The 12,043-nt window shown below is 40.5% G+C and overlaps 1 long non-coding RNA gene across 4 annotated transcripts in view; it reads right to left on the reverse strand.

Annotated features, from left to right (window-relative positions):
• Positions 1 to 1,020: 1,020 nt before the first annotated feature.
• The window catches only part of LOC111166002 (uncharacterized), a 31,819-nt gene continuing 20,796 nt past the window's right edge, over positions 1,021 to 12,043 (reverse strand). For 3 of the 4 annotated variants that reach the window (XR_016395212.1, XR_016395211.1, XR_016395210.1), the window contains 3 exons: positions 10,594 to 10,731; positions 8,658 to 9,122; positions 1,021 to 2,393 (listed from right to left, as the gene is read on the reverse strand). This is a non-coding gene — a long non-coding RNA (uncharacterized LOC111166002). The remainder of the gene's footprint in view (positions 2,394 to 8,657; positions 9,123 to 10,593; positions 10,732 to 12,043) is intronic. The other variant, XR_016395213.1, reaches the window with a different exon arrangement.

Here is a 12,043-nt window from a genome sequence, read left to right on the forward strand (position 1 = left end):
CACAGATGTAGAAAACAAACTTACGGTTACCAAGGGGGAAAGGGGGGCATAAATTGGGAGATTGGGACTGACTCATAAACACTACTATATATAAAATAGATAGCTAATAAGAACCTACTGTATAGCACAGGGAACTCTGTTCAATACTCTGTAATGACCTATATGGGAATAGAATCAAAAAAGAGTGGATATATGTATGTGTATAACTGACTCACTTTGCTGTACAGCAGAAACTAACACAACATTGTAAATCAAGTATACTCCAATTTAAAAAATTAATTAAAAAAAAAAGAAATAAAAAAACCACAAAGTGTCTGTTGACTTTGATGGTTTGCAAAGTTCACAAACCTGGCCCTATTTTCTTTTGCTTTTACCCTACTCCCCCTACATTTTCAAATCCATGTGCAATATTGAGTGAATGTTCTATTCAACACTACGGGCCATTCCAGGAGTCACCCTGGTAAGACATGTAGATGTTCTGTTCTTTTAGATGTACATTTGACCTTTGAACTACAGGCATTTGAACTGCGGGGTTCCACTTATATATGGTTATTTTTCAATGGTAAATACTTAGTATTGAATCTGTGTATGTGAAAGAATCTTGCATAAGGAGGGTGACTATAAGTTATATTCAGATTAAACCCCCCTGTTTTTCGAGGATCAACTGTAGTAATAAAATCTTTTCAAATTTTCATATGCAGCAAATTCATGAAGCACAGAAAGTATCAAATTTTGTCCATTACTAAAAAGAACTGTTGTTTTTTAAAAGTTAATTGAAGACATCACAATTATACTTTTAAATGTTGCTTTTTAAAAAATGGTTCCTATGGGCTTCCCTGGTGGCGCAGTGGTTGGGAGTCCGCCTGCCGATGCAGGGGACACGGGTTCGTGCCCAGGTCCGGGAAGATCCCACGTGCCGCGGAGAGGCTGGGCCCGTGGGCCATGGCCGCTGAGCCTGCGCGTCCGGAGCCTGTGCTCCGCAACGGGAGAGGCCACAACGGTGAGAGGCCCGCGTGCCGCAAAAAAAAAAAAAAAAAAAAAAAAAAATGGTTCCTAAATTAGAAAGTTGAACTCCAAGAAAGTATCAATAAATGTACTTTAAAGGGAACAAATAAATTACTAAGGAAAAGAAGCAGAGACTACATTCAAGGGAAACAATTATTCAAATATTTTTATTTAAAGATTTTGTTGGTCTAAATAACAATCATCTTTTAACTAATGTTTCATAAATCTGTTGCTGTACATAATACTCGTGGCATGTTTTAATACACTCTTCGGTCATGTTATAAAATAACAAATGCAGTGTTATTATTACTCAACAAATGCATAACATAACCAATCTCATAAAAACATCACCAGCAATGGGAAAGATACATGCCTTTACTATGACTAAAGGTAGCAGCCCAGTAACTTCCCGGAGCAAGCAGATTTTTGCATCACCCAGATGTATTTGCAAATTGGACTTCAAAGCTTTGCAATGGGCTCCATCCAGAAGGAGGTGGAAGAATGTGGGTGTGACCTGGGAAAAGAGCTCTAGGTTAGCTTTGGGAAAGGTGGGGTGTGGCCATTGTTTGCTTTCCATCTTCTTCCTCTTTCCTACACTATGTCTAAATAAACATTTTAGGAAACAGTAAACTGGGAATTTTGACTGTAAGATACACAGTTATAAGGCATTAAAAATGGGGGGGGGTTGGCAAGGAAAATTGTACAAATTTGAAAATTCTCCTAATAGGTTGTTACTGGACCAGGGGCCTACAGAATCGTACTGTTTTCATCAATGCTCTTTGAACCCTAAGGAACAGAGACTCACTTGACTTTAGGGAAGAGACGTGGGTATTATTTGAAGTTTTCACACAAATTAGAATGGATCGCAGCCACAAGGCCCTGGATGTTACCTGGTTTTAAGCACTGATCTTTTTCCCTTGGTCCCTTTCATGTCCCCTTTCCTGGCCTCTCTCTGACTTAGATTCTCTCAAGGTCATCCTTTCCCGACCAGCTTATTCGCTCTTCTTCAGGCCACTTCATAATTTCATCTTGCACATGGCTTTGGCTTTCTCAAGCCTGTGGCGATTTGACAACTCCAGGAAAATCTCTTGCTGGTAATTCACTCCATTTTTTCTTATTCCGAATTTCCAAGGGAAAGACTCTTGGGTCAGGCTTGTCCAATCTGTGTGTGTGTGCTGGAGTGGAGGCGTGGGTGCAGTCGACAGAATGAGCAAAGACTTCATGGAGCAAAGGCCACGGATGGAATCCATTCCTTAGAAAGGGCTGCAGTCGTGCTGCCAGTGACCCATGTCTCTAGGACGCTTCACTTTTTATATCTTCTCAGCTCTTTATTCAAATATTCAGTTATCCATTCACCATCTTTATTAAGTAACTTCAATGAGTCAGCTCTAGGGGAAAATCACAATGTGAGGTGGAAAGTGAGGCTATTTAAAAGCCCTTGCTCCCCAGTAGCTCCCTTCACTGCAAATCTTACCCCTACCCCCCTCGCCTGCCCCAGATCTACAGAGGTTCAGGCGGTTGGCCCTCAACACAGTAGCACATTTTTGATTTGACAACTCTATGAAATGTAGTCATTTTGCCAGCATGAAAGAAAGATGTCTTTATGTGTACAATCTCCCCCTTTACATAAAAGTAGGCTCATGTCTTCATGGCACAAAGCTCTACATGAGAGCCTTCTGTAGGGTCTGTGGCATTTTAATCTCTGAAATGATATAAATATGAATATCTCACTAAGATATAAATAAAATCACATATAGGTGCCAAGGCAGGGAGGGCTGGAGCAGATGGGGAAGAGAAGACAGGCTCATGTGAAGAGTGATGTTTTCTTAATAAATCCTGGTAGTCAACAAAACGTTTGTTTGTTGTTTATGGTTTTGTTCTGGGGGTTTTTGCCATGTTTACTTTAACTCTTTTCCTTGGCAGATACTCAAGTTGGTAACTGCTTTAAAAACATCTTTCACTTTCTCAGCCAGGTGGTCAAGGTCAACATCAACAAAATAAGTCATGTTAATAGTCTGTACCCTTGATATGATGATATGGTGAAAATGACACTTAATCTTTGTGGTCTTTCCCCAAAACTCATCACCCTAGACTAATGACAAGAGAGACAACAGACAATTCATCACCATGCAGGAACATTCTAGGAAATACCTAACCAATATTCCTCAAAACAGCCAAGGTCATCAAAAACAAGGGAAGTCTAAGAAACTGTCACAGCCATGAGAGCCTAAGGAGACATGATAACTAAATGTAATGTGGTGTCCTGGATGGAATCCTGGAACAGAAAAAGGACAACAGGTAAAAACTAAGGAAATACGAATAAAGTATGGACTTTTGTTAATAATAATCTATCAATATCGGGTCAATAATTCAAATATACCATGCTAATGTAAGATGTTAGTAACAGGGAAAGCTGGTTACAGAGTATATTAGAACTCTATATCCTATTTTTCCAATTTTTCTATAAATCTGATGCTGTTCTAAACAAATAAAATTTATTTAAAAAGTCAACACTACTTAAGAGAACGCAAAAAAGTTATTTTTGTTTACTTTTACAAGAAATTTTAATATGATAGTTCTGATCTGCTATGCTTGCACTTCAAAGATTCTCTTGTAAACTCTCTGGAGTTGTGATACTACATTAACTCATCTTGCTTAAAGGTTCTGGAGATTAAAAAGAAGAGAGAGAAACAGGGAGTGGAAAGGGGTTACATTACTCAGGGATCTTACCCTTCCATCCAATACACAACATTTTTGGAAAAAAGAAGTATTTAATGATATAATCATTAAAGACTAGGCTCAAAATCATTCATGACTAGGTTCCATTTTTAAAAGCAATGCAATCGTATTATAACAAAAATTGCAAATATATTAAAAGAAACAGGGAGGAGGAAGGGTGAGCTGTGACAAAGCGAGAGAGAGGCATGGACATGTATACACTACCAAACGTAAGGTAGATAGCTAGTGGGAAGCAGCCTCATAGCACAGGGAGATCAGCTAGGTGCTTTGTGACCACCTAGAGGGGTGGGATAGGGAGGGTGGGAGGGAGGGAGACGCAAGAGGGAAGAAATATGGGAACATATGTATATGTATAACTGATTCACTTTGTTATAAAGCAGAAACTAACACACCATTGTAAAGCAATTATACTCCAATAAAGATTAAAAAAAAAAAAAAAAAAAAGAAACAAATCCCCAGTTCCACCCATATAACAAATTGCCCATTAAAAAAATGTCTTTCTCATATTCCTTCCTACTTGCTGCAATCATAGTGTTGATGAAATTGGGCATTCTGATTTTTATACTAACATTTTATCGTAAACATTTCCCAGGTGACTTCATAGTCTTAAACTTTTCATTTTCAAGGCCTGCATAGTAGTCTATCAGGTGGATATACCAACATTTAGTCGATCAATACCCCACTGCTGACATTTCAAAGAACCATTTGCACCGTGGAAAAATCCACTCCCCCTGTCCTTCAGCTGAAAGTTGAAATGATGTCTGTGGTGTATTTAATCCTTGGGAAAAACATGCAGTGTCTGAACTCTTGACCTGAGCCTCCTGCTGGGGCCCAGGGAGGAGGTGTACAGAGCCCAGATCAGCAGTCTTCAGGGTGCAGAGCAGAAACCCTGCAGCTCCAGGCACTCCGCTAGGCCTCCTCTTTCCCTTTCTAGTTATCACCATGCCTCCCTCTAAAATCAAAGGTATCTGGCCTTGGGCATTTAAGTACGACCAAATCCGCTCATAACAGAGAAAATGAGAGTTGCTGCTCTTAATTTTATGCATCACATATCCTAACAATGATATCTCTTCATGGACAGGACTCAAAAGAGGGATTGGAACAGGTGAGAAAGGCAAGGCTAGATAATAAATCACAAAGCTGCAGGGTATCCGGAAGGTGGAGGTAATGTGTTATTTGTGAGATGTCCTCAGACTGAGAACATTACTGAAACCCGTCAACTCCAGAGAGATAAATACTAGACACACCTGGCTTCTGCGTGTGTGTGTGTGTATGTGTGTGTGTGTTTAAATCAAACGCAATTAAATGAGACCTGTTATTCTTCCGAATTTTACTTCGAAAGTACTAGCTCAAGTTTCGTCTTGCCACAGGTAAAGAAAGGAGGGGCAGCAGATACATCATTAATTTAAAGACTGTTCTGTGGCAACAGGCACAGGAGACTATGGGAGTGGTGCCAAAATGTGTAGGGGTGTTCCGCACCAACTCATACACATGGTCGCTAAATTGGCAGAATTTACGATGGGAAGATGAAACACGATGAGTGATGTTCTCGTCAAAAAAGGGTATTTGGGGGGGGTGGTAGGATGAATTGGGAGATTGGGATTGACATATATACACTAATATGTATAAAATGGATAGCTAATAAGAACCTGCTGTATAAAAAAATTAAATTAAATTAAAAAAAAAAACCAGGACATTCTGGACGGTTCCATGCAAACAAGCACTAGGAGGAGGTTGGAGGTCTGCTGACCTCTTGAGTAAACTCAAGAGTAAACATCTGTGATGTCAGGCCTAGCATGGAGACACAGGAGGTTCCTTTCTTTGCAAACTGAAATCAACACATAGAGAGCATTGCTCATTCCAAGAGAGAATGTAAGAGCCCTAAAATCTGAGATGAAGCAGATAATGTCACATCAGTCAGCTCTGACCCAGCTCGGTGACTGTGAGCCAAGGTGCGCACAGCAGGGATACGTGTGATGTGGAAGGGCAGACCGCTTGGCGCTGCCTGTGGTCTGAATCGGAAAACATTTCAGGGTGAGGGGTCCTATAATATACTGGGGCTTTTATAGTTAAACATCATACTTATCTTTTTTGTTTTTGTCGTTAAGCTGTTAATCCTACCTTACGTAGGTAGGATTCATTTTTATGTCAATAGACATTTATCACAGGAGAATAGAAGTCCTGAAAGTCCCACGCATCCCTTTTCCCCTTTTAACTTTTTGTCCTTTGCATATTTTCCTGTTTTCAGGTTATTCCACCCTTTCAAAATTCTGATAACATTTTTCTGTGTTTAGATGAATAAAAATCAGACAACTTAAAATTTATTTTGTGTAGTTCAGTTGGCCTTGTAGTGCCAAGATTTCTCTTTCTTCATAGAAAATCAATTTGGGTGTTCAAGAACCTGCTTGATTCATAGTTGACCTCAAACTCTAGTCCATTCGAATAAATCAGCTTCCAAAACAGGTTTAGTGATGTGGAAAAAGATGCGTTTTTATTTAACTTTTCAGAAATATCAGTTGGTGAGTTCCTAGGGCACTGCACCTACTTTCTCCATCTTTGTGTTACTCATAAGGCCTCACTGAGATCTTTGTCTGTATCATGAGTTCAGTAGTGTTGAATAAAGTGGAAAAATATAGTGTTGAATAAGTTAGAAAAAGAAAAGGAGACAAAGTTGGAATGTGAATATAGGCTAAAAGTAGAAATCCAACACAATTTTCTTGAAGGGGGGCTCTCATGTCACCCTCTCTCCTGTGCTGTTGAGGGGCTGGCTGTGGTTATGGGGGAGACTGGTACTCCTACCACAGACCTGACTCCCTGTCTCTGGCTGTCTGGGTCAGGAGTGGGGGCCGGTGAGGAGGGCAGGGCTTGACAGGCCAGGCAAAGCAGAGGTAAAGGTGTTACCTGAATACATGAAGAACCCCATGGCCATGAAGCGTTTGGAAGGTGACAATGTCGCCAGGTGGAAGCAATCTCGGCTGGGAGCTCTGGGGCTGGGTTTCAGCCCTGTGTGTCATTTCTGTAGGGCCTCTTTACACAGTGTTCAACAACACAATCGTATGTGAGAGAAGTAGGGTAACATTGCTCCAGGCAATGAAGCACTAGAAGGTCAGGCAGGTGGAAAGTCAAGCAGTGATGGCAGACTAGGGACCCTGCTCAGCTTACCCAGGTGTTTTGAGTGTCACTTAATAAATGAGTCCACCCAAAAGGAGCTACCACAGAGGGTTACTCCTGAGCCTGCTGGACCAGCACTCTATCTTTCTAGACTACCAAGTGGTCCCAAGAGCAGCACTGAAGGCAAGTACAGGAGACCCTTAGTTCTACTGGGACACAGAGGCCTCACCCCATGTGGGCCAGGAAAGAGAGATGTCAGCGCGTGCCTTATCAGACATGGGTCTTCCCTCCTCTACTGCTGTGTGGTTTTCTGGCAGCCCTTCTTCAGGCTGGGAAACTACTTGCTCTCCCAAGGACAAGCATCTTATGTGGGCTCATTCTATAGCATTAAGCAGAAAGAGTGGGGTTGATGACATTGCATGGGCAGCTTGTGAATTTGACTCTAAAGAGCGGGGTATCCTGGTAGCGAAACCTCCTGCTCAGTTTCTGATCCATGCCTTCAGCCTTACGCACAGGTCAGTTTGTTTGGGAAGCCGGAGGGCTTCTGATGGTGATTCATCTTGTAGCACCCCTGGGGACTCCTCTGACTGTGACTGTGCTGCTGAGAAATAAGGAACTCCAAGGCTGAGTGATGTGCTGCCTGCCCAGTGCCGACAGCCTAACGCAGGCCTCTGCGCTTAGAGCCTGCTCTAAGCCCTTGACTATTTTTGAGTTGTTTGGCATGGGGAGTTGACAGACACTTCCGTTAGCTGTTTAGAGCGACAGCACATCGATTCACCACTGGTCATTGACAGAGGGGAACAAATAATATGGCGTTATCATGTGATATTTGTCTTTTCTGTCTGGCTTACTTCACTTAGTATGTCACTTATATGTGGAAACTAAAGAAAAAGATACAAATGAACTTAATTACAAAACAGAAATAGACCCCAGAGGTAGAAAACAAATTTATGGCTACCAAAGGGAAAGGGGAGGGGAGGGATAATTTAGGAGTTTGGGATTAACATATACACACTAGTATATATATAAAATAGATAACCAGGGCTTCCCTGGTGGCGCAGTGGTTGAGAGTCCGCCTGCTGATGCAGGGGACACAGGTTCGTGCCCCGGGCTGGGAAGATCCCACATGCCGTGGAGCGGCTGGGCCCGTGGGCCAGGGCCGCTAAACCTGCGCGTCCGGAGCCTGTGCTCGGCAACGGGAGAGGTCACAACATTGAGAGGCCCGCATATGGCCAAAAAAAAAAAGATAACCAACAAGGACCTACTGTATAGCACAGGGAATTATACTCCATATTTTGTAATAACCTATAGGAGAAAAGAATCTGAAAAAGAATATATATATATATATATATATATATATATATACACATACATACATGTATTGTTAAGATTTTTTTCTCATTGGATTTGCTTTTTTATAATTAATGTTTATTGGAGTACAGTTGATTTACAATGTTGTGTTAGATTCTACTGTACAGCAAAGTGAATCAGCCATACATACCATACATATATCCACTCTTTTTTAGACTCTTTCCCCATATATATAACTGAATCACTTTGCTGTACACCTGAAAGTAACACAACATTGTAAATCAACCATATATCAATTAAAAAGAATATTATGTAAATACACACACACGCACAAAAAAATACGGTGTGCAGAAGTGGAAATACTCTCAGATTAAATTCAAGTCTACAGGGTTTACTGAGCAAGTGCCACTGATTTGGGAATTTGCTGAAGTCCTGAGTTTTTGAAGGAGAGAAGTCAGCATTCCCTCATTCTCCCACTTTGCCTGTCATACCTTTTATTTGTAGATACTTGATGGGTTCCCATTTGCCAGTGTAGTGACGTCTATCCACATCAACTATATTTGGGACTTTCCAAATAATTGTGCCAAAGGAAGCTTCACTTTATTAATGGTGGATGCACCATATTTCTTTGAACATAGAGCTGTGAGCTATTAATCCTAAAGCCAAGGTTTGAAGAACTAAAGCTGTGATTAAGACAACACTTTATTCTGGAGTCAAGGTCTTTGGAGTAGAGCACTGCGTGTTTCTATTAGGTTGTCATTTCTTCAGCTTCTCTTTCATGAAAGCACAGTGATGGCGCATAGTAGGTACTTGGTTGAATCTGGATTCCCTTGAAAGCAGAGCCTAAGACAAAGCTTTGCAGGCAGGCAGTTTATTTGGACGTGAACCTCTACTGCGCACTTACTGTATCCTGGGTGTTTTTGCTTATTATGTGTCATTTAATCTTCACAATGATTCTGAAAGGAAATAACAATAACAGGCAAACTTTAAATGGCATTATTCTAAGCAGTTCATATATATTCACTCAATAGTAACCAACAACAATATTTTTAGAGCCCAGTTTTATAAATGAGGAAGCCGAAGTAGAGAGAAGTTAGGGAAGTGCCCAATGTTTTGCATCCAGTAAACTGCACAGTCAAGGCCAAATCCAGATAATCTGGTACAAGAGACTTTGCTCTTATCCATGAAGCTCTACTGCCTCTTGAATAGTGGAATTATATATAGTTTTCTGATCTTCTAGGGTTACTTTTCAAGTAGACATTTTTGTCTTTTTTGAGTAGTTTTAGGTTCATAGCAAAATTTAGTGGAAGGTACATAAATTTCCCATATATCCCCTGCCCCACACATGCATAGCCTCCCACATTATCAACATCCCCACCAGAATGGTACTTTCGTTACAACTGATGAACCTACATTGACACATCATTATGGCCTCAAGGCCACAGTTTACCTTAAGGTTCACTCTTGGTGGTGTATATTCTGTGGGTTTGTACAAATGTATAATGATATGTATCCACTATTATAATATCATAAAGAATAGTTTTACTGCTCTAAAAATCCTCTGTGCTCTGCCTAATCATCCTTCTTTCCTCCCTAACCCCTGGAAACCACTGATCTTTTTACTGTTGCCTTAGTTTTGCCTTTTCCAGAATGTCATATAGTTGGACTCATACAGTATGTAGCCTTTTCAGAATGGCTTCTTTTATTCAGTAATATGCATTTAAGTTTCCTCTATGTCTATTCATGGCTTGATAGCTCATTTCTTTTTTAGCACAGAATAATATTCCATGGTCTGGATGTAGCACAGTTTATTTATCCTTTCACCTACTGAAGGACATCTTGGTTGCTTCCAAGTTTTGACAATTATGAATAAAGCTGCAATAAATACCCATGTGCAGGATTTTGGGTGTACATAAGTTTTCAATCCCTTTTAGTAAATATCACGGAGTGTTACTGCTGGATCATATGGTAAGATTATGCTCAGTTTTGTAAGACACTAGCAAACTGTCTTTCAAAGTGGATATAAGATTTTGCATTCCCGCCAGTAACAAATGAGAGTTCCTGTTGCGCCATATCCCACCAGTATTTGGTATTGCCAGTGTTCTGGATTTTAGCCATTCTAATAGGCATAGAGTGGTATCTCGTTGTTTTAATTGGCATTTCTCCCTGATGACATATGATGTGGAGAATTTTTTCATATGCTAATTTTTCATCTGTCTATATCTTCTTTGGTGAGGTATCTGTTAAGGTCTTTAGTCTAATTCTCAATCAGATTGATTGTTTTCTTACTGTTGAATTTTAAGAATTCTTTGTATATTTTGGATAACAGCCTGTTATCAAATATGTCTTTTGCAAATATGTTCTCCTAGTATGTGACCTGTCTGCTCTGGGTTTCTGCTCAGATAAGTTGTGGTTCTCTGTATCTACCTGTCTGTACCTCCAGTGTGGCGGGCAGAAGTTTGCCCTGTGACCTCATTTCTGTTACGGATCTAAGAAGAGTTGCAGACTTTTCAGTTTGTTCAGCTTTTTACTTGTTACAACAGAGCGGCAACTTCCAAGCTCCTCCTATGACACAACAGAAATCAGAAGTCAGTATGTTGATTTTACAGATGAGGAAACTGAGGCTCAAAGTGCCAGACATATTGTATTAACTGTGTGGCCACAGACCCTTCTATCAACCAGTCCTAGAGCTGTTGCAGGCTGTGGGGCCATATTTTGTGTCACATGATCTTGCTTCCCCCTGACCCTCTTTGTCTGGCCATGGATGATTAGACCAAGGATGGATAAAGGGAAAGAGCAGCCACAGACTGGCCAACAACCCCTGGCTTATGGACTGCTATGAAACACAAAATGGCCTGGGCCAACCTGATCATTCCTTTTAGAAAAACTGGAAGGGAATGGGGATAATCTTAGTCAATGAGAAGTCAGAGACGTATTGTACTTAGAGCAGACTTGGGGAATGGACCAGAGTCATATTAATTATAAGATGGCAGGTCCACAAGCCACAGGGGTCTCTTGAGCTACACCAATACAACACAGCTCCAGTTTCAGGTTCAACAAGACCCAGCACCATGTGGTTTATGCCCCTGGTTTTCCCCTGAGATTCACTTCGATACAAATCTACTATAAATGCTCTTGACTTGAGCTAGCCTGGGTGGATCTCTGCTCCATATTACCAAGCTCCAGCTCAAAATTACAGTGCAGTTCGTAGTGGAGCTATACTTTAAATCCACATTTATCTGACTCAAGAGTCCATGACTCTCACAGCCTTCCGTTTGGACCAAGGAGCAGTATGTCTAGACATACTGCTCCTGATATGTTGTGATTATATTCCAGGATGAATGTAAAAGCTCACAGGGTGCCAAATAGGTGAGATATGCTGCCTAATTTAACAAATGCTAAGTGGACACAGCATATTATCTGCAACACAAATACCTTAAAATGAGAGAAATACTAAAGGTGAACAGAATCTTCTGGGAGAGCTCAGGGGTCTCTCCTTTGCCCTGAGCTCAGTCTGGAGGAGCCCTTCCCAAGTAGTATGTGTAGGGAACCCCAAGCCATGGAGAAGGTAAGTATGGCAAAATGCCAAAATAATACAAGTGTGGTAAACTTTCAGCTTGGTCTGCTTCTTTATTGCAATAAAAATAAAATCTGGCTTTATTCCTTAACCCCCTAGAGTCCCTAAAAATAACTTATCAATTTTCCTATTTAGAACAATAATGTGTGTTCATTGTACTCTTGAATTATTGTTTATTTTCCTTCTAATTTATTTTTTCTAGTTTTCTATCACTTTATATTTTTATTTCTTCTTTCTCATTTTACCCTAGTATTTGATTTTTCATTATCATCTTTCTTTTAGTTTTCTTTGGATTTTCAT

This window comes from Delphinapterus leucas, chromosome 12 (genome assembly GCF_059928025.1).
Source record: "Delphinapterus leucas isolate spDelLeu-1000000601 "Yukka" chromosome 12, BTC_Dleu_Yukka2, whole genome shotgun sequence".
Classification (NCBI taxonomy): Eukaryota; Metazoa; Chordata; class Mammalia; order Artiodactyla; family Monodontidae; genus Delphinapterus; species Delphinapterus leucas.